Raw genomic sequence first — 26,826 nt, 5'->3', positions numbered from 1 at the left:
CTTTCTATTTGTTCGAGTTGTAGGGATAATTCTTTGATTTTGGCCTTTCTTCTTTTTGAATGTGTGCATTTATTGCTATAAATTGACCTCCGAGCACTGGTTTTGCTATGTCACAAAGGCTCTGGCAGGAAGTGTTTTCATTCTTGAGTATGAATTTCTTTATTCTGTCCTTAATTTCTTCTATAACCCAGTAGTTTTTGAGCAAGGTGTTATTCAGTTTCCATGTGTTTGACTTTTTTTCCTTTCTTTTTCTGTTATTGATTACTACTTTTATGGTTTTATGGTCAGAAAAGATGCTTTGTAATATTTCAATGTTTTGGATTCTGATAAGGCTTGCTTTATAGCCTAATATGTGATCTATTCTGGGGTTTGTTCCATGTGCATTGGAAAAGAAAGCATACTTGTCTGCTGTTGGGTGGAATGTTCTGTATATGTCTGTGAGGTCAAGTTGGTTGATTGTGGTATTTAGATCTTCCATGTCTTTGTTGAGGTTTTTGCTGGATGTTCTGTCCTTCACTGAAAGTGGTGTGTTGAAGTATCCTACTGTTATTGTGGAGCTGTCTATCTCATTTTTCAGTGCTGGTAGTTTGTTTTATGTGCTTTGAAGCCCTGTCATTGGGTGTGTAAATATTTATTACATTTATGTTCTCCTGGTGTATTGACCCTTTAATCATTATATAGTGTCCTTCCTTATCCTTTGTGGTGAATTTAAATTTAAAGTCTATTTTGCCAGAAATTAATATTGCCACTCCTGCTTTTTTTTAATGGTAATTTGCTTGATATATTTTTTTTCCGTCCTTTGAGTTTTAGTTTGTGTCTTTAAGTCTAAGGTGTGTCTTGTAGGCAGCATTTATGGCTCATGGTTTTTTATCCATTCTGCTACTCTCTATCTCTTTATTGGTATGTTTAGCCCTTTTATATTCAGTGTAATTATTGATAGGTATGAGTTTAATGCTGTCATTTTGATGTCTTTTTTGTGTTCTGACAGTTTCTTTTTTCCACTTAATTTTCTGTGCTGAGTCGTTTTTCTTTTTATATGTTTTGTCTTTTTCATTGTTGTTGCTTGTGTATTTGCTGAGTCTGTATATTATTCTTGTTTTTTATTTTGGTGCGTAGTATTGTTAGCTTCCTTTGTGGTTACCTTAATATCTACCCCTATTTTTCTAAGTTTAAACTAATCTTTTATTTCTTTATATCGCCTTGACCTCCTCTGCATATGAAAGATCTATGACTACATCCACCTTTTAGTCCCTCTTTTTTGTTTTATTGTTGTCATCTTTTACGTAATGATATCTCTGTTTCCCTGTTTTGAGCATTTTAGCTTTCATTTATTTTTGTGATTTCCATGTATGGGTTGATATCTGGTTGATCTGTCCTGTGTTCTAGTCTTGGGTAGTTATCTGATGTTATTAATTTTCTGGCTGGAGGGCTCTGTTAAGTATTTCTTGTAATTTTGGTTGGTTCTTGCAAATTCCCTAAATTTTGTATATATGGAAATGTCTTCATTTTGCCTTCATGTTTGAGAGACAGTTTTGCTGGATATATAATCCTTGGTTGGCAATTTTTTTTTCCTTCAAGGCTTTATATATGTCATCCCATTGCCTTCTTGCCTGCATGGTTTCTGCTGAGTAGTCTGAGCTTAGTTCTTATGACTCTCCTTTGTAAGTGACTTTTCATTTATCCCTAGCTGCTCTTAAAATTCTCTCTTTATATTTGGTTTTGATGATAATATGTCTTGATGACTTTCTTTTGGATTCTACCTTGTGTGGGGTTTGATGAGCATCTTGGATAGATATCTTCTCATTTTTCACAATATCAGGGAAGTTTTCTCCCAATAAAACTTCAACAATTCTCTGTATTTTGTATTATACCCCCCATTCTGGTACTCCATTCACTCATAGGTTATTCCTCTTGATAAAGTCCCACATAATTCTTAGGGTTTCTTTATTTTTAAAAATTCTTTTATCTGATTTTTCCTCAAATATGTTTGTGTCAAGTGCTTTATCTTCAGTCTCACTAATTCTGACTTCCATTTCCTCAGTTCTGTTCCTATGACTTTCTACTGAGTTGTCTAAATCTGAAATTTTATTGTTAATCTTCTGGATTTCTGTTTGCTGTCTCTCTATGGCGTCTAGCAGTTTGTTAAATTTGTCCTTATGCCCTTGTGTAACCTTCTTAAATTCCTCTATTGCTTTGTCTTTGTGTTCCTTGGCTTGTTCTGCATTTTGCCCGATCTCCTCCCTGATCCCTTGAAGAGTTCTATGTATTAATCTTTTGTGTTCTACCCCTGGTAATTTCAGGAAATTATCTTCTTCTGGAAGATTTCTTGATTCTTTGTTTTGGAAGCTTGCTGAAGCCATCATGGTCTGCTTCTTTAAGTGATTCGATATTGACTGTTTTCTTCAAGCCACCAATAAGTTATTGTGTTTATTTATTTTATGCGTGCTTACTGTGTCCTAGCTTCTTGTTTTGTTGTGTTTTGATATGCCCAGATAGGCTGCTTGAGTGAGCTGTTTTGATTATTGGTGCCTTTGAAGCACTAATGTCCTGTCACCAGGTGATTAGAGCTGTTACTAGGTATATGAGCCCAGGAGTCCATTTACTTTTCTTGTATGGATTCAGCTCAGGCATCCAGGTAGTTGGTTACCAGGTGTGCAGTGCAGGTTCTCATCTACAGTCTTAGTTGAGCAGGGGTAATTGGTTTAGGCACAGGTACCTGGCTGCAGTAGGGGGTCATGTGCTAAGTGAGGCAGGGGGCTAACAACTGCCCTGAATGTTTGTGAGGAAAGTGTGTCTGTGTTCCCTACTCTGTGTAGGTGGGTAGGTTTTGCAGCCAGACTATGGACACCCAGTAATGTTGGCTGTAAGGACTGGGAGGTACCAGTTATCTCTGGACCCCTGTTGAGGGTGGCTAGGTGGTGTGGGTGGAGCCACCAGTCCTCAGGGCCCTGATATGGCTAGGTGATGACTCTGCTTAATAGGGAGAGTGTTGTCAAACTCCATGAACCTGCCTGTCCACCATCTAGCTAAAAAAGTTGAAGTTAGACTTCAGGTATATACTCTGTTGTACTGTGCTAATGAGGGCCTATGCTGTTGAAATGGGCTCACACAGGTCTATGCAGTAGTGAAAGGCATTCAAAGTCTGTGGACCCCTTATTCCTATGCCTAGGCAATGACACTGTTTCTGCCCTGAGTTCCCAGCTTAGGGGAGCCAGCAGATTATTTTTCCCTGTTTGCTAATCCAAGGCCGGGGGAGTGGCTCACAGCATGTGACAGGTCCTAATTCTGGCCCAGGGAAAGTGGCTATCACTGAAGCCAACTTGGGACCTGTGCAGAGTGGGGAGGGGTCAGGTAAATGGGAGAGAGTTTTTTCCCAAGGGGTGTTTTTTGATCCACGTGGTAGATTAGATGAATGTACTTATCTTTTGCTGATTTAGCACTGCTTTTCACTGATTCTGCAGGTGTGAATGAACTCTCCGCTGCTTGGTCTCTCCCAATGTGGAAAACCCATTCTTCTGAATACCACTGCTTGCCTCACTGCCTTTGCACTGGCGGATCCAGCCTGTCGGGTACTGGTTCCCTCTGAGTCAGTTCTAGCAACTCCTTGCTGCTTCTGAGCTGCTCTCCCTCCCCATGCTGCTCAGTCCGATTCCTCAACTTTGCCTTGGATTTTCAGGGCTCCTAGATTGTCATGTATAATAGATTCACTTGTTTTTTTGGGTCTTTGTTGTAAGAAGGACCTCAGGAAGTATCTGAACACTCTGGCTTCTTGGCCTCGGCTCTTCCTTTTTCATGATAAAGGTACATCACTAACACTTTTTCCCATGCATATGAACCGTAACTAGATTAAAAAAGTTTTGTGTGTGTGTGTGTAAGAAGGGGAGTTCATAAATGGACAAATTCTTAATCCTTTAATTCAGAAACCAACAACATTTTCTAAACCTACAAAGCAAAATTCTCTATTTAATTTTGGATTAATTCTATTTTAAATTCATGGACTCTTTTCTCTCATTAGATTTTCTCCCTCTTGCTCTCATTGTGTTTCTCTTTGTCTTGTAGCCTACTTTCCTGTCCCTCTGTTCCCTCCCCTATATCTGTTCACTAGAGCCACTTTAATTCTTTTATCCTTCCTTCTTCTGGATGCTTTGACATTTCTATGAAATATAAATATATTTGTATTTCTAGGTTTACCATCTTAGACATTTTGTAGGACTCCTTGATATGATAGCCAAGGATTTGGCTTTCTTATACAAAGCCCCCAGTTACATTCTTTTTCTCTGCCCAGTAGCTACGTCACTACAGGATTTTTAGTTCTCTACTTGCACTTTTAATTTTTTTTTTCTTTTTGGTAAACATAAATGATATCTTTTGAATTCCTGTTTTGTACCACTTAAACTCTTCTCTTCAGTCCCCTTCTCCACTTTCATCTTTTAATTTCTGTTATCTGTTCTTTTACATTGTCAATGATGATAACTGGCAAAAGTTGATAATTGTTGCCGATATACATCCCCTCCTTCTTCCTTAAGTAATGTTGTTGTTGTTAGGTGTAATGAAGTTGATTTTTGACTCATAGTGACTGCATGTGACAAAGTAGAACTGTCCCATAGGGTTGTCTAGACTGTAATCTTTATGGCTCCTTAAGTAATAGCTGGAAACGTGGTTGCACACAATAGAAGCTACATTTCCTAGTGTCCCTAGGGCTAGGTGTGGCCTGTGGTTAACCAATTGGATGTAGGCAGAAGTGTTGAGTGTGACTTTCAGGAAACGTTCTTGAAGAGGGAAGCCACATTTGTCTTCACATCTTCCTACTTCCTGATATCTGGAATGTAGATTTTATGGCTAGAGCTTGAGAGCCATTTTGGGTCCTGAGACAGAAGGCTTATGTTGACAGAAGGAGCCTGGGTCCCCATGATGGGTGACCTTATCATACCAGCTCCAGACTGCTTATTTACAGACTCTGTTCACATGAAAGGGAAATAAATTTCTATTGTGTTTAAACCACTGTTATTTTGGGTTTTTCTCACAGCTGAATCTGATCCCGTTTATACAATAATGGTTATATATTTTTTCTATAACCAAAATTAGATATTCTATGATTAGTTTATAGATTGATTCAAGAGGTTGAAGTTTACATAGTTATATATGAGTAAATATCGTTCATTATAAAGTCAAGAAGTTCTGTTTTTGTGTGTGTGTGTGTGTGTGTGTCTGTAAAATTAGCCTATTATTTTTTTACCTCAATTTCACCCCCACCACTGCAACTTTTCCCAAATATTAAGTTTTGTATAGTTTCCCTTTCTTTCCTGTCCTCTGGAGATGTCCCTTCCAGAAACCTGTGTCTTTTTGTTCCAGTTTTGGACTCGATGGCTTCTAGACCTGAGGAACTGAGGAACTGAGGAACTGAGGAACTGAGGAACTGAGACTTCCAGGAGAAGTATATTAAAAGGCCAGGTATGATAATGATGCCTTCCATTCTCCATCTAATAGGTTGGTTACAGGGAAGAAGTTGGTGAATGGGAATCCTTTGTGTATCTGTATAATGCTTTTATGGATAACTTACCCTATTACTTTCCTTTGAACATTATCCACCATTACTGTTTTTCAGATAAATTCTTCTTTCTAGCACAATGCCAGGCCCATGTCATTTATTAGATTTTCATTTTGGAATTTTTCTTCTTTAGATTCATAAATTCCTGTTTCTCTTTGTAGGTTTTCTCTTTGAATCACTATTTCTGAGTAGAAATACAATGTAGTGCTCAAGTGCATGGTCTAAAGAGTTAGATAGCCTGGATGTTATCTCAGCTCTATCACTGAGTGGCTGCATAATTTTTAAACAAGTTACTTACTCACACTCTAACCTCAGTTTTTTCATATGTAAAATGGGGATAATAAAAGCACCTACTTTTTAGGTTTCTTGTAGACTTCAATGAATTAATCCATGTTTAGTACTTAGTACAATGCCTGGCACATAGAAAACCCTAAATAAATATTATTTATAACTAATACTATTAGCAGTAGCATTAGACAGTGAATTGCCCAAGGTTACACGTACAAGAGCCTCAGTTCAAACCCAAATAACTCTAGAGCCTGAGCTTTTAACAACCATGCTATATTGTTCCATGTAGAATGTATGTTTCAAACGATTCTGTTGATAAACCAGCTGCCATCTCTAACAGTGGCTTGTAGTCAAATATGGGTATGATGTGTGAGAGGTGGGGGCTGGATGTGAGATAGGGAGCAGAATACCCTGATCACTGCAAAGACTTTTCAAAGCACATATGCCTGGGACCCCTTCTGAAAAATTTTGGTAAGCTGTTGTTGAGGGAGAACTGTGGCAGGGAAGTATATTTTGAATGAGCTCCCCTGGTGATTCTGATGTCCCCTTAGGTTTAGAAAACCAAATTGGAAGTAGTTGTTACATTTTGCTAAAGTTGAAAGAGCTCACTAACAGAAGTCCTAGGAAGTCATCCAAGAAGAAAGTCAAATGAAAAGAAAGAAAAATATCCTTAGACTCAGTATGCCCTATAGAAACATTTGTAACAATACATTATTTTTTTATATTTTCACTGCTATGACTCATGTTTCTACATGCAAAACACACTCTAGCAGCTGCAGCAGTCTTTTTAAAAAATTCATCTAGTTCCTATTCAGCTAATTTCTCCTTTTGTTTAGAGCTTTAGTTAATGTTTATAGTACCAAATCTATATACAATCCTCACAATGCTATCTGCCATTAATTAAGTTCCGATTTATAATTCAACAACAACAAAAAGATTATTAAGGCTTTTCCGTCACTGCATCTTCACATAGCTGGCTTTCCTGTGTGTGTGTCTGTGTCTCTTCAAGTACTTCACATTTATGAATTTATTTAACCCTTGCAACAACCCTATGAAAGAGGTACAATTATATGCCCAGTTTTGCAGACTTGGAAATGGAGTCACGGAGACAAGCCTGAGTTTACATTTAAGTAAATGAGGGGTCTGGGATTTGAAATCAGATGTGTCTGGCTCCAGAATCTTGAGAGTAACCATACTGGCTCTCCTTGAGATGAGAAAATTATGGAAAAAGAAGTCTGTGACAAATACCTAAAAGATATCTAGTGATGAGCATAAAATAAATAGAATATTCTGTGATTTTTTTTAAAATATGCTGTGTCTGAGGGTTATAACTATCTAAATTTCAGTTCATTAAGTTACCTTTTTCCTATAGGACATCACTGCCATCTACCTAGAAACATGATCATGTCATCCTGAGGCATCTCTTTCTCCCTGCCCTTTCTTTCCTCCACAGACTACAAGGCTGTGCAGTAATCTTTACATACATACAGATCTTTGTGTTCTCTTAGACTAACCCAAACCAAACCCATTGTTATTGAGTCAATTCTGACTCATAGCGACCCCATAAGACAGAGTAGAATTTGCCTGGTAGGGTTTCCAAGGAGCAATTGGTGGGTTGGGACTATCAACCTTTTGGTTAGCAGCTATAGCTCTTAACCACTATGCCATCAGGGCTCCATAGGCTGACTCAAAAAAAACAAAAAACAAACAAACCCAGTGCCATCAGCGGTTCTCAAATTTTAGCTTGCGTCGGAATCACCTAGTGGGCTTGTTAAAACTTAACACCCATAGTTTCTGATTTAGTGGCACCATCTTGGGTGGAATTCAAGATTTTCCATTTCTGACAAGTTTCCAGGTAATACTAAATCAGCCCAGGTCTGCACCTTGAGAGCCATTGACCTAAACCCAAGAGGTGAGAAGATAAAATAACACATTAATATGTAATTTCTAAGGATAGTAACAGTTTCGTAAGCATGTAAAAATATTTATAGATCTGCATATTTTTGAGCCTATCCATGAGGCAATTTTTCTGGATGTGATTTGGCTAAATTTTGACCTTAATTGCCCATCTCCCTCCCCTTCCCTAAATTGTCAGTTTTGGTAACACTATGGTTCCATTCCTGCTTTGTCCATCCCCTGCCCTGGTCCCTCTACCCCTAAATAGATGAGTTTGTGTATTGGCTCGATGGGCATGGAGCCACATTTCTTGGCTTCACCCAGCTATTAGCACTCAGAGCCTAGAGATCTGGGAAGATGCTAACTGGTTGAAATCTGGCTCTTGATGAGAAGTGATGAGATGATGTAACGTTTAAAATGGCTGTTTCCACACACAAACTTAGCTCCTCCCTGACACTCCATTACTGTGATAAGAAAGGAATCAGAGAAAGTGTAAGTCACAACAACAAAGGGAATGGAAGAGGAGGAGCAATTAATGATAATTGAATTCAGTGAAATCAGGTTGTTAGTAGTCTGGTGAGCAAGTTGAGGAAGTCCTACCCAGAAAATAGGTGGAAGGGGTTACAGTCCAGGAGGGAAATTGTTTGTTCCAACCTGAGAGGCCTGAGACCTAGAAATACCAAGTTCAACAGAGTGTGGGATTATGATATGAGGCTTAAAACAAGAAGAATTTTTGGCTTAAAGGTGGATTCCAGGAGTGGCTTCAGTTCTGAGTTAGCAAGGTATCTGGGGGCCATAGTCATGGGGGTTCCTCCAGTCTCTGTTAGACCAGTAATTGCGGTCTTTTTTTGTGAATTCGAATTTTGTTCTCCAGTTTTCTCCTGCTCTGTCCAGGCCACTCTATTGTGATCCCTGTCAGAGTGATTGGTGGTGGTTGCCGGGCACCATCTAGTTCTTCTTGGCTTAGGCTGGTGGATGGAGGCTGTGGTTCATGTAGCCCATTAGTCTGTTTTCCTTGTGTCTTTGATTTTCTTCATTCTCCTTTGCTCCAAAGGGATGGGACCAATAGATGTATCTTAGATGGCTGCTCACAATCTTTTAAGACCCCAGATGCTACTCACCAAAGTAGGATGTAGAACATTTTCTTTATAAACTACGTTATGTCAGTTGACCTAGATGTCCCCCAAGACCATGGTCACCAGTCCTCAGCCCCAGTAGCTCGGTCTCTTAAGGTGATTGGATGTGTCTACAAAGCTTCTATGACTTACCTTTGGTCCAGTTGTGCTACCTTCCCCTATATTGGGTGTTGTCCTTCCCTTCACCAAAGTTTTTACCTGTCTACTTTTTAAGTCATTTCTGTTTCCCATCCCTCCCCTCTCTTGTAACCATCAAAGATTGTTATTTTCTGTGTTAAACTTTTCTTGGGTTTTTATAATAGTGGTCTTATACAATATTTGTCTTCTTGTGATTGACTTATTTCACTTAGCAGACTGCCTTCCAGGTTCATCCATTTTGGGAGATGTTTTGAGGATTCATCATTGTTCTTTATCATTACATAGTATACCGTAGTGCATATGTACCATACTTTGTTCATCTGTTTTTGAGTGCTTAAGGTGTTTCCATCTTTTTGTTATTGTGAATAATGCTGCAGTGAACATGGATATGTGTATATCTATTTGTGCGACAGCTCTTAGTTCCCTAGGGTATATTCCTAAGAGTGGGATTGCTGAATTATATGGTATTTCTATTTCTAGCTTTCTAAGGAGGCGCCATATGCTCTTCCATAGTGGGTGTATCATTTTACATTCCACCAGCAGTGTATAAGAGTTCTAATCTCCCTGCAACCTCTCCAAGATTTGTTATTTTTCTGTTTTTTTTTTTTTTTTTTTGATTCATGCCAATAATGTTGGGGTGAGATAGTATCTCATTGTAGTTTTGATTTAAAAAAAAAATTTTTTTTTTTTTTAATGGCCAATGATCATGAGCATTTTCTCAGTTAGCCCCCTGAATGTCTTCTTTGATGGCATGTCTGTTCACATCCTTTGCCCATTTTTGAACTGAGTTTTTTGTCTTTTTGTTCTATATATGTCCATGAGGCTTAGATGGTTGATTTTGGCCTTTTGCTCTTCTGTATCTTTGTTGGGCTTCGTTCTAGATGTTCTGTCCTTTACCAAGAGTGGTATGTTGAAGTCTCCTGTTGTTATTGTAGAACTGTCTATTTCTCTTTTCAGTGCTGTTAGACTTTGTTTTGTGTATTTTGGAGCCCTGTTTTTGGGTGTGTAGGTATTTATTAAGGTTGTGGTTTCTTGGTGGTTTGTCTCTTTAATCATTACATAATGTTCTTCCTTGTCTTTTATGGTTGATTTTGTTTTAAAGTCTATTTTACCTGAAATTAGTATTGCCACTCTTAACTTTTTTGGTTATTGTTTGCTTGATAAATTTTTTTCTGTCCTTTGATTTTTTATTATATTTATGTCATTGCGTCTAAATTGTGTCTCTTGTAGACAGCATATTGATGGGTTGTGCTTTTTTATCCCTTCTGCCACTCCTCTGTCTCTTGGCAGGTGCGTTTACAGTCAGTGTGATTATTGATAGGTGTGAGTTTATCACTGTCATATTATTGTGCTTTTTTTTTGTGGTGCTGATGTTTTCTTTGTTCCTCTTTACTTTTCTGTGCTGAGTTCCTTTTGTTTGTGGATTTTCTTTTCTTTCGTTATTATAGATTTTGTGTTTATTGAGGCTTTACTTTTTTTCCTTTTTTATTCTGATGAGTGGGTTTGTTAACTCTCTTTGTGGATACCTTAAAATTTACCCTTATCTTCCTATCTTTGAACAATTCTTTTATTGCTTGATATCACTTTGACTTCGTCTCCATTTGAAATTTTTATACCTACACCGTTTATTTCCTCCTTTTATTGTTTTGATGTTGTTGTCATTTACAGATTGATGCCTCTATTTCTCTGTTTTAAGTCTTTTAGCTTTGTTTTATTATTGAAAGTTCTTTATCTAGGTTGGTATCTGGCTGATGCTATCCTGCTTCCTAGACTCTGGTTGTTGTCTGATGTTGTTGGTTCCTTAACTGAAGGATTCCCTTTAATATTTCTTATAAGTTTGGTTTTTATGCATTCCCTTAATTTCTGTTTATCTGCAAATGTCCTAATTTTGCCATTGTATTTGAGGGGGTTTTGCAGGATATATTATTCTTGGTTGGTAGTTTTTTTCTTTCAAGGTTTTATATATATGCCATCCCATTGTCTTCTTGCCTGCACAGTTTCTGCTGAGTAATCAGAGCTTAGTCTTATTGTTTCCCCTTTGTAAGTGTCTTTTTGTTTTTCCTGAGCTGCTCTCAGGATTCTTTCTTTGTCTTTGGTTTTGGTAAGTGTGATTATGATATGTCTTGGTGATTTTCTTTTGAGTCTTGATCCATTCTTATATAATGATGGGCATTCAGGGATTACTAGGAATATTTGGGAAACTGGAAAGGTGAGAGAGAAAAGCAGATTAAGTAGCAAAATGTTTTGGAGGAAACAGAGTAGGGCACGGGAGAAAACACACACACACATACACACACACACAGTGTAATTAATATTTTGGAAAGCATGGATTTAGAAAAATAATGCTGCCATTAAACAAGAACTGGATGTTGGATTAAAAAAATCAAAATGATATGAAAAAAACTCTTGAAAACTAAAACAAAACAAAAATGTGCATTTAGAAACAATTGGCATATGAACGGGTAGATATCTCCTTGAAAATGGAACAAAAGGTACAGAAACTATGAGAGAGAAGAGACAGGTGCTCTGTGATAGAGACTGATAGTATTCTCCCATGTCTGTGAGGTCCTCTCCTCCCTTGGCTTACTGCTCTACTACATTTTTCAGTCTTCACTGCAGTTCTGACTTTAGGACTGAACTCTCACATCTCCTTTGAGATTCTCTATGTTCTCTTGCATAATAGCTGGATGAAGAGAATCCAGTAAAAGGACTCCTAAGCTCTAGAGGACATGCTGCCACTAGATAAATGAAGTGAAGTCCCTGAGTCCCATTTGGAGTAAACCTTTTCTGTCCCATCCACCACTAGCCATCCCCCCTCTCCAACTCACATTAGACTGTGACCTCATTGAAAAATAAACCCTTGTTTTATTATATTACTAATATTTGGGGGCTGTTTGTTACAGCAGTTAGCCTATACTGCTAATACAACTGCCGACTGATAAGAGTTCCACAAAGAGAGTACAGACAAAGGGAAAGGGAAAAAGGAAGAAAATTATCACAGAAATAATAGGATAGAATTTCCTAGAGTTGAAAAACATAGTCTTTATATTGACAGCCCACTGGGAGATCAATACATAAATGAAAAAATATAGCTAATGCCCAGAAATATCAGTGTATATTTTGGAGCTCCAAGGGTGAAGAAAATATCAGAAATGCTTTGAGAAAACAAAAACAAGACAGGTCACCCACAAGAGAATGAGAATCAGACTGATTTTGGACTTCTTATCAGCAATAATGGATATTAGAAGACAAATGGAGCAATGTCTTCAAAGTTCTGATGGAAAATAATTTATAATCCAGAATCTTATATCCAGATTAGGGGAGTCCTGGTGGCACAATGGTTAAGTGCTCAGTTGTTAATGTAAAGGCCAGTGGTTCGAACCCACTGACGGCTCCAAGGGAGAAAAGTCCTGGTGATCTGCTCCTGTTAAGATTACCATTTAGGAAACCCTATGAGTTAGAATCAACTTGACAGCACATAACATACCCAGATTAAATGTCAATAAAATATGATGGCAGAATGAAGACACTGTCAAACATGTAAGAACTCGGAATGTTTTACATCCCACACATCATTGCTTATGGAAGAAGTTATTTAAAGATACATTCATCAGATGAAAGGTGTATTCCAAGCAAGAAGAAAACATAGAAGTGGGAGAATGGAAGAGCACGAGTAGAGGTCTAGGTAGGGTCAAAGTTTAGCTGGTAGTGTCTAGATGTTCAAGTACCAATTCTATGGTGCATGAACAAAACCCTCAGTTCCACTCATCTAGGGTTGCTGAATTATCAAATAAGAATATATCCCATGATACATTTGGGAAATACTTATACTAAAAAATTATTCATCTGTAATTCACATTTAGCTGTGTGTCCTGCATTTTATCTGTCAATCCTACATTAGTCTGAAGGCACTAGTTTTTGTGTTTCTTAGCTTCTTGCAGTGTCTGGTACATAAGAGGCGCTCATTAAGTAATCAATGAAGTTTCATACAGAAAGCTTCTACACTATAGGAATGATGAAGACTTAAGAAAAAAAGGAATCTCAATTAAAAAACTGTAAGGGCTTAGTTAAGAAACTCTTGAGGGCCTCAGAGTTTCTAACTATTTTACTGCTTCTGCATAATTTCAGACAAAGCGTGCTTTGAAAGACACATTGCATAATGTTCACATTTGTTTATTCATGTATCTTTACTTCATCAGCAAATTCACATGTCCTCAATCCATAGCATATTGTATTCATTATTTGCTTTAAACCTAATATTTATGTGTTATAACTTTGCAACATTGACTATTATTTTTGGAATTTCAGTTGAAAATAAACTTTCTTGTATCGATATTGTTTTGCTTAAAGATATTTTGAAAGCATTCTATACTTTAGTACATGGATTCTGATATTCTGCATAAAATTCTGTTTTACTGAAAAAAATCATGGAAGCAAAATCTATTGATCAGTGGGGGCTAGTTTTGGTGGATTATATGAAATAATTATAAACCAGCTCTACGTTGTAAAGTTATATATTACAACAGAAACCTTATTGTGTTTATTTTTTAGAAATATGTTTCTTGGCTTTTTTTCTTGTTCTGGAAGACACAGTAAAGTGATAAATTAAAATTCACAGCTTATCGGAGTGACAGAATTTTATAAATAGAAGGATTTAAAACAAACATTTATATTTCTAAAAACATAAAAGCTTCTTCATGAATTTTCCACAGTTTGTTTTTTCTTTGGGAAAAAGCCCACATTTTATCTGCATTTGATTGACTGCAAGACAGAAGTTGAGTTGGTCTAATTTAAAGTGACTTGCTCTTATCATACAATGTCATCTCTTATTTTCAGCAGAAAGAGAAGAAATTGAGTGAGAAAATTGAAAAATCATTTTAATTTTCCCCAAAGAAATTGTAACATGAGCTGGAACATATTGGTAATTTGTGAGGTAAAGTCAGCTTTGGGGTCTAGTCATTTTCAATGTAATTTTTGCAACTGAGGTCTTCTAAACCAAGAAAAGCTTTCTTTTGGTGATGGGGGCTGGGGGAACAAAACTCTGATCAGACCTCCTCAAACTCTCTGTTTAATTTGTAACTGGTGTGTTGAACGAGCATGACTCATGAGCTATAATAAAAATGCACCTTTGCGTTTGCCCCCTAATGCTCCTTTAAAATTTATTTAGCAGAATACTCTTTCCCTCCTTCTCAAAGAGCGGGGGCTGATTCCATTACTTTTTTGCTCACGTAGGTAGCAGACTGTACTAAAGTCACTTTTTCTTGTTTCGAAAATGCAGTAAGACCAGTCTCATTCAAATGTTGCAATGCCCACTTCCCACCAATGAGCAAAACATTCATGTTAAATCTCTTCATCCTCAGGCAGAGCCCATGACATTGGCATGGGAAGGGGGCCTTGTCCTCCCTGCCCTCTTCTCCTCCTCTCTCAGCTTGCTGACTATGGTCTGACCTTCTAGAGTTAAGCCCTGGGGGAGACAGAATTGAGGGGTAGAGTTACAGTCTTAAGTTCTGAGTGCAATTAGAGTTGGCTAATATGAAAGGTTGGAGGTTCAAGTCCTACTAGAGGAGCCTTAGAAGAAAGGTCTGGTGATCTAGGTGGTCTGAAAATCAGTTATTGAAAACCCCATGGAGCATAGTTTGACTCTGATACACATGGTGGCGCCCATGAGTCAGAATGAACTCCATGGCAACTGGTACTTACTGACAGTGTAAAATAAAAACAAGGTATCTCTTGTTTAGAAAGCAGAAAAAAGTGTCTTTAAAGATACTGAAATATGAAGCTTTTTCCTTTCCTCCAGTCTCTCTCAACCTTGTTGTGGAATTTTTGTTATTTAATGCCATTCTAGTTTATTTCTTGATACCTGCTCAGTCTATTAACCCTCTCTACCTTGGGCTCCTAGTGTGTAAAAGACAACTGAAAAGAAAAGGAACTATGAGTTGCTCTTTCTCTTTCCTTCTATGTCTTCATTTTTAGTGTAATTGGCTACCTAACTCAGAGAAATAAAATGAGTAAAAAAGAATGTGATAGGGCCCCTTGGTCACTGTGTTTGTTAGATGCCATTACTCTCTTTTTGCATTTGGAGCAAGTTCTGATTCACGTGTTGGCTGTGAGCAGCTTCAACTTAGTTGTAGACATAACACGTTTACCTAGTCCTCACTTTAAGTCTTGCTGAACCCCCACATAGTGGGTCACTGGAATTCTGTGCTCATGGAGTATCACAAATGCTAAGTGCAAAAGGGGCAGCAAGGAACAGTGGACACACATTGTCCCATTGGACTTAAGAAACACACGTTGAAAGGTGCAGTTATTCAGAATTTGAATACACAGAGCATTAAACCAAGTGCAGGGGCCTTCTGAGCATAAAGTCCTGTGTGACTGCGCAGGTTGTATACCCATGAAGCTGATTCTCAGCGCAGTTATCCCCTCCACACTTTTGCTGTTGGAGTCCCATTGACCCTCCCAGGTGATGGACTTTGGCAGGATTTCAGCTGGTTGCTGTGAGGACCACATCTGGTCCACAGGAAATACTATGTATCCTTTGACTATAATCAGCTCTTTCTCATATGTAGTTCACCTTTATTTTGCCATCAAAGCAGATCCCCGGTTTTCCTGGGAAGACAACAGACTTTTGAATTCCAAGATGCTAGAGGATATATCCGCAGCTTTTAGATGGTCCCACAGAATCACTCTTCCCACTAGGCTTGAAAGAGGAGAAACCTCTCAATTCTTTCTTCATGGGGGACTGGAGGTTGGGTTCAACCATGGCATAGTGATTCAATCAATCATGCCTATGTAATGAAATCCCAGTAAAAACTGGGGACAATGAAGCTTGATGAGCTTCCTGGTTGGTAAAAGACATTGATGCTCAGAAGGGTAGCATGTCCTTTTGACATGAAATCTCTGCATTGGGGACCCTACTAGGTCTCACACTATGAGTGTCTTCATTTGTATCCTTTTTGCTGTAATAAGACTAATCATAAGTATAACACTTTCCTGAGTTCTGTTAGTCATTCTAGTGAGTTATCAAACACAAGGGGGTAGAGGGAACCCCCGAATTTATAGCCAGCAGATCAGAAGTAAAGGGACCTGGATCCTCTGGGCTTCCGACTAGTATCCTGAAAGGGCAGTTGTTGCGTGCTGTCCAGTTGATTCTGACTCATAGAGACCCTATAGGACAGCATCGAACAGCCCCGTAGGGTTTCCAAAGAGCAGCTAGCTAGCAGGTCAGAAGCGAAGGTGTCCTGGGAACCCCTGACTGTGCAGCTTCAGCCTGAAGTCTTAGGCAGACTTGGCAGTCTGGAGGACTCTGCTGTTTAACTTGTGAGATCTGACCTAACTCTGGTTAGGGTCACAACAAGGAGAACCATGTTTGTGATTGGTACAAGAGAGAATATTAAATTTAGTGTTAGTTGGCATGTGTCAGAGAAGGCACACACACACAAAAACTCAAACCCAATTGTTTTGGGTGTTTCCAGGAATAGCTTAGAAATGAGAGAAAGGAGCAGTGTATAAAGGGGCACAGAACTTCAACCAGCCTTTATCCACAACTTCAGGAAATTGTGGCTCCATCCCAGGACAAGTGCCTTTGATTGCGAAGCAGAGCATAAGCTGGGTGTTAGCCCCACACTCACCTTTCATCTGGGTACCGTTATGTAGTGAACAACCTGCACAATTCTATGTGGCAACCCTGGATAGGGAGGAATGAAGTAACAGGTGGGGCTTTTTGGGAGAATGTAGACAATAAGACATTGCCAATGCCTGGGAGGCCAGAATAATTTTAAAGATGGGGTTGGCTAATGTTCAGTTTTAAAGTTTTTTTTTGCTGAGAAAGAGTACAATCATTTCATTTACCCTGGAGCCATCAGTGATGTTGTCTATAAATAAAACCTTGAGTTGGTGTTACTTTGAGGAGTGAAAGGATTTAGTCTGAGTTTAGCTGATCAACAAGTGATTGAAGGTAGAAATATTATTGGGGGGTAGAAGAATGTAAAGAATGGAGGTGACTCAGGAGTGGCCTTCAGACTAACCACACTTTCTCCAAATATTCTGGAGAAATGAGCTTTGATAACAGGTCAAGGCTGACCCTCGGGTTTCATTTCCAGAAATGAGTCAAGAGGGTCATAGAGTATAGTGGTGAAGAACACCAACTCATACCACTGGAGTCTTACACCAGTGTGGTAGCAGTGTCTAAGATGGCCCCCAATGATCACTACTTCCCAGCATTCACACCCTTTTATAATATCCTTCCCCTGAGTGTGGGTTGGATTTAGTGACTTGCTTCTAGAAAATAGTGTATGGTAGATGTGATGGGATGTCACTTCTGAGAGTACATGACGAGAAGACTAGGGCTTACTTCTTGGATTCTCTCTCTTTGTTCTGTCAGTTGCTATCAGGGAAGACAACCAGCTGCCGTGTTGTGAGCTGCTGTGTGAAGATGTCCACATGGTAAGGAATTAAATTCTGTCAACAGCCATGTAAGTCAGCTTAGAAGCAGATTCTCCCCAAGTTGAGCCTTCAGGTGAGACTTCAGCCTTGGCCAACACCCTGACTACAGTCTTATGAGAGACCCTGAAGCACAGGCACCCAGCTTCAACGTTATGTCAGATAACTAATACACCCAGTTTCATTGCTGTATCAGTTGTCTATTACTATGTAACAAACTCCCTCAAAACTTAGTAGTTTGCAAAACAACATTAATTATCTTCCGGTTTCTGTGTATCAGAAATTTGAGAGTGGCTAACTGGGTGGTCCTGGCTTAGGGTCTCACATGAGATTACAGTCAAGATGCCATTTGGGGCTACTGTCACCTGAGGGATTGACTGGACTTGGATAATCCACTTCCAAATTGGATCACTGACATTGCTGGCAGGTTGATGGTGGCTGTTGACAGGAAGCCTCAGTCCTTTGCCATGTGGACCTCGCCCTATGATTGCTTGAGAGTTTGCATAGTATAGCATCTTGTTTCCCCTAGAGTGAGTGATCAGAGAAAGGTAGAAGCTACATTGTTTTATATGACCTAGCGTCTGAAGTTACACACCATCACTTTTGCTGTGATGATTGACACACAGACCAATATGAATGGGTACTACCCAAGTGTATGAATATTAGGAAGCAAGTTATTTAACCTTGGAGTATGCTTAACTTTGGTAGACTTCAGTTTCTTTGGCTTTGAAATGATGGTAATAATGGCAGCTGCTTTGTAAAGATGAAATGTAATTTTTCAGATTAGCACTTAATAACCAATACCTGCAGACTCTCTCTTCTGAGGGTAAGTTTTCTGAGAAGAAGGTGTGGAAGAGTAGAAAATGAAGGAATTAATATCCATCTTGAGCATATAAGAGAACCTTATGTGTATGCTCAATAAATGTTAGCTATTATTATCATTACTATTATTAGTTATGAGACTATTATTGCTTATAGTGCAGAGCTGGCTCATCTTTCTTAGCACTGTGTTTCAGAGGGATTCCACAGATAATTTGTTGGATGATCATCTTACATGTGAAGTTCACCGGGAAGGTTTCTAATGGTGCCTCTTGATTAAAGCACGTTTAACACACTATGACCTAATAAAATATTCTAGCTAGTGAGACTGCCTCATTACATGTCACAGAAATTAAAAGTGCAGCCTCTAATATAAATGTGCTGTCCTTAATGTGCTGGCAGAGAGCACTTTGCTGGCAGGGCCAGCAGAACACAGAACATGCCTGCTCTACAGTATCCATAGGTCAGGTCAGACATTCTGAGTTCTGTTTAGGCTGCAGAAAGGTGTATTATATTTGCTTCTACTCTCATGAGTGTGGAGTACAGACTCGGCAAGAAAATGCAGCATAGTTTTAGGGATAATTTGGATGCAAGGAGCAGAAGCTCAATTAAAGTAGCTTAAGAATAGGTACGTTTATTTTAAGTGTTCAGAGGACTCTCAGAGAATGCAACTGCTGGAAATAGCCAGGCCTCAGGAGAATGAAATGGTGATCTTTCATTCTCTCTTGCCACATGGTCTTCATCTCCCATTTGGGGGACTGTGTGGTCGCAGCCTCTATGATGGTCCCTCAAAACAAACAAACAAACAAACCCATTGCTGTTGAGTCGATCCTGTCTCATAGAGACCCTATAGGACAGAGTGGAACTGCCCTATAGGGTTTCCAAGGAGTGGCTGGTAGATTTGAACTGCTGATCTTTAGTTAGCAGCTGAACTCTTAACCACTGTACCACCAGGGCTCCGAGATGGTCCCTAATGACCATAAACTCCTGGTACTCATGCCCTTGTATAATCTTCTCTGTGAATGTGGGCTGGCCTTACTGACTTACTTCTAAGGGTGGAAGTAATAGGATGTCATTTCTGAGGTTTGGTTTAGAAGGACTGACTTCGAAGTCAGGAGCATTCTGTCTCTCTCATCACATTTGCTGGGGGAAGCAAGTTGCTTTGTTTTGAGCAGTCATATGAAGAGAACTACATGAAAACCTGAGAGGTCCTCAGTTCAACAGCCCGTGAGAAACTGAGGCCCTCTATCTGCTGATTTTTGGTGTAATTTGTTATGCAGCAGTAGATAATACAGATTTTGATAACTCAGAGTGGTTTGCTGTCATGATAAAAGCCTGAAATGTGGGAGTGGCTTTGAAACTGGGCAGTGGGCTTTGAACAGAGTGTTAGCAAAATTCTAGTGTCTGTTAATGCAAGTTTCTTGGTCTTTCATATGGCTGAGGATGAATGCTTGACGCAGGGCTTTAAACCAGTTAGTTTCATTTTGAGCTGCTGCTGAGAATCTGCATTTCCACTCCAGATACAATGAATCAGCGTCTGCAGTTTAACAAGATCCCCAGGTGTATACATACGAATCACCTGAGGATATTGTTAAAATGTAGATGTATACATAATAATCACCTGGAAATCTTGTTTCATTGTAGAAGTATACATAATAATCACCTGGGAATCTTGTTAAAATGTAGGTGTACACAGAAGAATCACCTGGGGGAGCTTGTTAAAATGTAGAATCCAATTTAGTGTATCTGGGGTGGAAAAAAGGAGTCCTGGTGGTACAGTGGTTAAGAACTCAGGCCAAAACCAAAATATCCCTAAAACTCGTTGCTGTCGAGTCAATTCTGACTCACAGCAACCCTGTAGGACAGACTAGAATCGCCCCATAGAGTTCCCAAGAAGTGCCTGGTAGATTTGAACTGCCCACCTTTTGGTTAAAAAATTGGTTAGCAGCTGTTAAAATGTAGATTCCAATTTAGTATATCTGGGGTGGAAAAAAGGAGGCTTGGTGGTGCAGTGGTTAAGAACTCAGGCAGCTAACCAAAATATCCCCAAAACTCATTGCTGTCGAGTCAATTCTGACTCATAGCGACCCTATAGGACAGACTAGAACTGCTCCATAGAGTTTCCAGGAAGTGCCTGGTAGATCCAAACTGCCCACCTTTTGGTTAGCAGCCATAGCTCTTAACCACTACGCCACCGGGATTGGCAAATGCAAATTCTCAGGAGGGGGTCAAACTGGAACAAACTAGTTAGAAGGTCTGGCTTGAAGTAAGCTAGAGGAGAAGAAATCCTGTTATATAGTAGCAGAAAACTTAGCAACATTATTGCTTGTAGCAATTTAGAAAATAGTAAATGTACTCCATGAACTTGGTGATCTAGTTAAGGAGATTTCCAAGTAAAGTACTGAAGTTGATGCCTAGTTTCTTCTTCTGGCTTACAGTAAAACAGGACAAAAAAAAAACCAGGACAAAAGAGAGTTAAATTGAGATAAGTGTAACCTTTTGCTGATGAGTCGATTCTGACTCATAGAGACCCTATAGGACAGAGTAGAACTGTCCCAGAGGGTTTCTCCAAGGAGCAGCTGGTAGATTTGAACTGCTGACCTTTTGTTTAGCAGCCTGAACCCTTAACCATGTTGTTAAATAAAAGGAGCCAAGACCTGATGGTTTTGAAAATTCTCTTTCTCCAGACGGAAAACAGTGCCAAAATTAAGAAATGGCTTTTGAGTAAAGATCGAATCCAATGAATTGTCAGTATTTTTGCTAAGATGGTTGAGCTGACTATGCCTTTTTCAAGGTGTAATAACAGCACGGGTGACAACTGAAGCTGTCTGGTGAATACATTGTGTTATTCCTTTAGGAAGGTGTTCTCCTTCATCTGGAATGATTCAGTAGTCTGTTAGGAAAGAATTGGCTCACACCACTGTGATGGGGAAGGAGGACTGCTATGTATGTCTAGCGGCACTTTGAGTTACTATTAACATTTTATGTTTCGTTGGTACTTTCTAGTTGCAAACCGCAGTGATTTTTTTTTAGGGTAGGTTGAGCTCGGAGTTGTATTACAGTAATAAAGGACTGTCTTGTTGAAGGCCTTTTTCCCCCCTCTTTTCTGTTTTGTTAGTGCTACCCTACATAGCACAGTGACTTGAATGAGAGGATTGTATATCAGACCCTAAAATAAAAAACTGCACACCTATGTGTTTTAGCATCAGAAAAGTTAAGGTGAAAGAAGACTTGAATAAAACATTTAGAACAAAAAAGACTAAGCATTCTCATAGTATCAGAATGGTTTAAATGTGAGTATGCTAAGATATTAAAATATATATATATATTATTCACCTATAATTGAATAAAGTTGCTCGTATAATTCTGACACTGAAGCTTGTACAGTGCAGTTCAGGTGCAGGTGAATTTGCATATCTGCCTCATGACTTCTGGGACATTTGGTGGGGCACTGGGAGTCCTAGATCATTGAGGGTTCCCAGGAATTCCGGCAGGTGGGTATGGGGACCTTAGACCTGAAACGTGGCTCCCACACACTAGATTTATGACTCTAAAATGAAAAAGGGGAAACCCTGGTGGTGTAGTTGTTAAGAGCAACAGCTGCTAACCAAAAGGTCAGCAGTTTGAATCCACCAGGCGCTCCTTGGAAACTCTATGCGGTGGTTCTGCTCTGTCCTATAGGGTCGTTATGTGTCGGAATAGACAATGGGTTTGGTTTGGTTTTTTAAGGAAGAAGGAGAAAAAAGAGGCTGCTTTCTTTTTTGATGGAAGGCCCTGGGAGATAAAGTCACTCTCAGGTGGGAAAGAGTTGAAGGAATGAGTCCCTTTTGAAATGCAAGAAGGCAGAGAGGTAACACAGAGGGTCATCACCCAAATCAGCCCCTGGCCCAGCCTCCTGGGGAAGTTGGTGTTAGTTCTACACAGAGGGTTTTGTAATCTTAAAGAGCAGGGCTATCTTTTAGGACCAAAGAAACTGTAATCGTGTAGGCCAGAGGCCACCTATGACTAGGTGGAAGAAAAGTCATCTTTTCTGCTGTCCATTTGAGGCAGAAAATGCAGTGAACTCCCAACAAAGCAGGTGCCATTAGCAGCTTCAGAAAAAGGCTGGCCAAGGCAGCAGCAGCCTGAGCTTCAGGAGACCACATGAATGGGGTGCGGTGGAGGACTAAACAACCACACAATGTCCTTCTTAGGTTACAGTTCTGTGATCCAATTCCTTCCCAAAAAGCATGTGTGTCAACTCCAGCTGGAAGTTGGTCAGAAGAATGATGAGTTGAATTAAAAAATGAAGCAAAATAAAAAAAACCTGGGACCAAATACCTCTGTAACAATATTTCATTCTTTTGATTTGTTCCTGTGAGGTCTGACATGGTCTGGGAAAGAAGTTAGGGTTGCCCTGTAGAAAATTGTACTTTTTCTAATCAGAAATTGCAGATTCTTATTCACGCTGCTTAGAGATCCTCTTTTAAGGTGTGTCTCTAAGTGGGATTTAGCTGCTGTACTGATGTCCAAATTTGTAATATTGGCATGAAGCAAGAATAGAGGCAGCCAAAATGAGGTCTGTGCAGAGCAGGCAGCTCTTGGATGTAATAAGTAAGCCACTTTTACAGGGCTGGGGAAGATGACACTTGCCACCCAATCAGCTGGCTTCTTTTACATTTCCTCCTATTGCAAGCCACATGGGCTCCATCAGTTAGCCCCCAGTGGCAGCAAAATTCTCATTCTTTCTCTTGCCATCATTACGAAAGGACTCCAGTTTGAGGGGAAGAGTAAGAAAGGATAGAGTGCACAGTCTTAATTTCGCTCTACAGCTATTAACACTATGAAATATACTTACAAGTTAAGATTCTGTCATTTTTATTGCATTCTACAGTAAAACGATAAATGTATGCTAAGGTAAGGCATCTTTGCTGAGAATGGAAAGAAAAAGACAATTCAGTATAGTTCAGTTACAGCAGTGGTTCTTACATTAAGATCACCCAGGGAGCTTTTAAATCTCCTGATTAGACAAATTAAACCAGAATCCAGGCATCAGGAATGACTTTTTTTTTTTTTTGTTATAGGTGACTTTGGAGCCCTGGTGGCAAAGTGATTAAGATCTCAGTTGCTAAACCCTCTGGGACAGTTCTACTCTGTCCTATAGGGTCATTTTTAGTTGGAATAGACTCAGTGGCAACGAGTTTGGTTTTGTTTTTTTTATAGGTGACTTTAATGTGAAGTCAAGGTTAAGATTCCTGAATTACAGTCGCAGCACTCCTCAGAACTGAGACTATGGAACCAAGAAATATCTGCATAAACCCACCACCACCAAGTCACATTTCCAGCCCCTGAGGTAAAACTAACTTGTATTTGTGGCTAATAGTTTAGACTGTGAGTCAGTCCACATATGTCTAACATTGACCTTTTCTATTCACCCATCTGCCCGCCCGCCCATCCGTCCGTCCGTCTGTCCGTCCATCCGTCCGTCCATCCATCTTGGAATGTAAAGTTATGGCTATTCTGTGAAGCTTAAATGAAAAAGTGACTGAGGTATAAGTAATTAATTAGCTATTGAAGGGTTTTAGCTGGCAAAGAGACATGATATGAACTTGCTTTAAAAATCATCTGGTAACAGTATTGACAAGAGTTGCATGGGGAAAGAGTGAATAAGGTCAGACCAGAAAAGAGGCTATTTTGCAATAGTAAAATGAGGAGGAAGGAAGGCTTTGGCTAAAATTTTGCTGGTGAAAATGGGTACAGGACTAATACAAGAGATGGAACATTTAAAAAAAAATCGTAGTATTTGCCTCACTGAAAATTTAGAATGATCCATGAAAAATCTGCCAAATGAATATTGGGGAACCACTTGGGGCTGTCTTCTGTTAAGTGCCAAGTTTCTTCTTAGGATCAGGCCATTTTCTCTCGTTCTCATTTTTCTGGTTGCTGCATACATGGGTTCTACAGACTTTGAACTGGTTGGTCCTGGTTTGAACCCCTGCTGAGAATTTGCATTTCTAACAAGTTCCCAGGTGATACTAATGCTGCTGGTTTGGGATCAATTCTGATAACCACTGGTAGAGCACTGGTTCTCAAAAGTTATTATACATAGAATCACCTGGGGATCTTGTTAAACTGTAGGTACTGATTCAGTATATATAGGGGTGAAAATGCAAATTTTCAGCAGGGGTTTGAACCAGAATGAACTGGTTTGAAGTACTGACTACATACCTGAAGCTTCTGCCTGGTTTGTTTTTCTCTTTCAAAGTGAAAGAATTAATGCAGTCAATCACTCAGTTCATCCCTTGCATCATCTAAGACTGACTTTGGAGTGGGGCACAGTTTTTTGTTCCTTATCAGACTGGAAAGCAAGCACTCATGTCCTTGATACTTTTAAAGACCTTACTACATATCATTATAGTCTTTATCATCAACAAGGACATGGAGCAACATTCTTTTCACTGTCACTACTAAGGCCGGTATTGATTTCCATGCAGTTATCTATTGCCACAATAATGCTATGTGACAAACCACCCAAAACTTGTTGTTGTTAGGTACCCTCGAGTCAGTTCCGACTCATAGTGACCCTATGCACAACAGAACGAAACACTGCCTGGTCCTGCTCCATCCTTACAATCATTGTTATGTTTGAGCTCATTGTTGCAGCCAGTGTGTCAACGCAACTTGTTGAGGGTCTTCCTCTTTTCCGCTGACCCTGTACTCTGCCAAGCATGATGTCCTTCTCCAGGGAATGATCCCTCCTGACAACATGTCCAAAGTGTGTAAGACGCAGTATAGCCATCCTTGCCTCTAAGGAGCATTCTGGCCACACTTCTTCTAAGACAGATTTGTTCATTCTTTTGGCAAAAAAAAAAAAAAAAAAAAGATTTCTTCTAAGACAAATTTGTTCATTCTTTTGGCAGTCCATGGTATATTTAATATTTTTTGCCAACACCTCAATTCAAAGGCGTCAATTCTTCTTCGGTCTTCCTTATTCATTGTCCAGCTTTCACTTGCATATGATGTGATTGAAAATACCATGGCTTGGGTCAGGCGCACCTTAGTCTTCAGGGTGACATCTTTGCTCTTCAACACTTTGAAGAGGTCCTTTGCAGCAGATTTACCCAATGCAATGCGTCTTTTGATTTCTTGACTGGTGCTTCCATGACTGTTGATTGTGGATCCAAGTAAAATGAAATCCTTGACAACTTCAATCATTTCTCCGTTTATGATGATGTTGCTCATTGGTCCAGTTGTAAGGATTTTTGTTTTCTTTATGTTGAGGTGTAATCCATACTGAAGGCTGTGGTCTTTGATCTTCATCAGTAAGTGCTTCAAGTCCTCTTCACTTTCAGCACACAAGCCCCCACAGTACGACAAACTGACAGAAACGTGGGGGACCCAAAACTTAGTGGCTAAAAACTATGCATTTATTTAACTTATGAGTTTGCAGGTGAGCTGAGTAGTTCTTTTCGTCTTGGGTGGGTCATTCATGTATCTACTGATCATGATTGGGCTCTCTCACATATTCAGGTGTTGGATGGTTGTTGTAGTATAGGATGGCCTTAGCTGGAACAATTGGGGCCCCTTGGCTCTGCACCATGACTTGTCCTCCAGCAGGCTAGCCCAGACATGCTTTCATGGCAAGGCAAGGTAGAGAAGTAAAAGGACAAGTGGAAATGTGCAAGTGTTTTCTCAAGTGTCTGCTTGTGTCTGTTTGCTAATACCCTAAGGGTTAAAGCAAGTCACTTGGCCGAGCTGAGAGACTAGAGGTGGGACACAGTTCTCTACCTCCCAGAGTGGGAGAGCACTACATAGTCACAGGACAAAGGCATGCATACAAGGAGAGGGGTGAAAAATTAAGGCAACTAGCTCTCCACCGTCTTTTTTCTCATTTTTTACCTTACTAAGTGCGGTGGTCACCCTTCTGCCTGATGTTCACCAACTCAAGAGTCTAAGGAAACAGCACAGAGGAAATTCTGCAGAATCCTCTGTCCTTATTTCTAGACTGATGTTTTAGCCTGAATTCGTAATTTCTTAATAATAATGCCAATGACACATCTATTATTAATCATCATAATCAAATTCTTTTTATGTAATAGATACCATTCAGATTTCTTTACAGGCATCATGGCATTATTTAGTCCTTAATAACTCTTCTTTTAGGAATTGCTATCCCTGTGTAACACCTGAAAAACTAAAGTTCAAAGGGATTAAAAAAGGTGTACGAAGTTAACATTTCTATAATTTTTTTTTTATTATTCAAGAAGTAATATCTTTTATTGTAGAAAACATGAGCTAATGAAGAAATAACTGAGGGTTAACCACTGCTACCATTCTGGTGAATGAATTATTATATATTTTGATAGTAGATACCCACTGTTGTAACAAAAATATCACAGTGGGTGTCTTAATGAACAAATTTATTGTTGAACAGTTCTGAAGCGTGGAAGTTCAAATCAGGGTATTGGCTGTGTTGATTCCTTCTGAGGCTCTGAGAAAAGAACTCTTCCCTGTCTCTCTCCTAGCTTCTAGCAGCTGCAAGCAATCCTTCACATTCCTTGGCTTATAGATTCATCTGCT

At 39.4% G+C, this 26,826-nt stretch overlaps 1 long non-coding RNA gene across 1 annotated transcript in view; it reads left to right on the top strand.

Annotated features, from left to right (window-relative positions):
* The window catches only part of LOC126084622 (uncharacterized), a 159,436-nt gene that overhangs the window by 42,714 nt on the left and 89,896 nt on the right, over positions 1-26,826 (top strand). The window contains exons 2-3 of the long non-coding RNA XR_007519040.1: positions 5,353-5,451; positions 23,470-23,599. This is a non-coding gene — a long non-coding RNA (uncharacterized LOC126084622). The remainder of the gene's footprint in view (positions 1-5,352; positions 5,452-23,469; positions 23,600-26,826) is intronic.

Source organism: Elephas maximus, chromosome 10, assembly GCF_024166365.1.
Source record: "Elephas maximus indicus isolate mEleMax1 chromosome 10, mEleMax1 primary haplotype, whole genome shotgun sequence".
Taxonomy (NCBI): domain Eukaryota; kingdom Metazoa; phylum Chordata; class Mammalia; order Proboscidea; family Elephantidae; genus Elephas; species Elephas maximus.
Note: the sequence above shows the minus strand (reverse complement) of the source record. Positions and strands in the feature narration are given on the sequence as shown.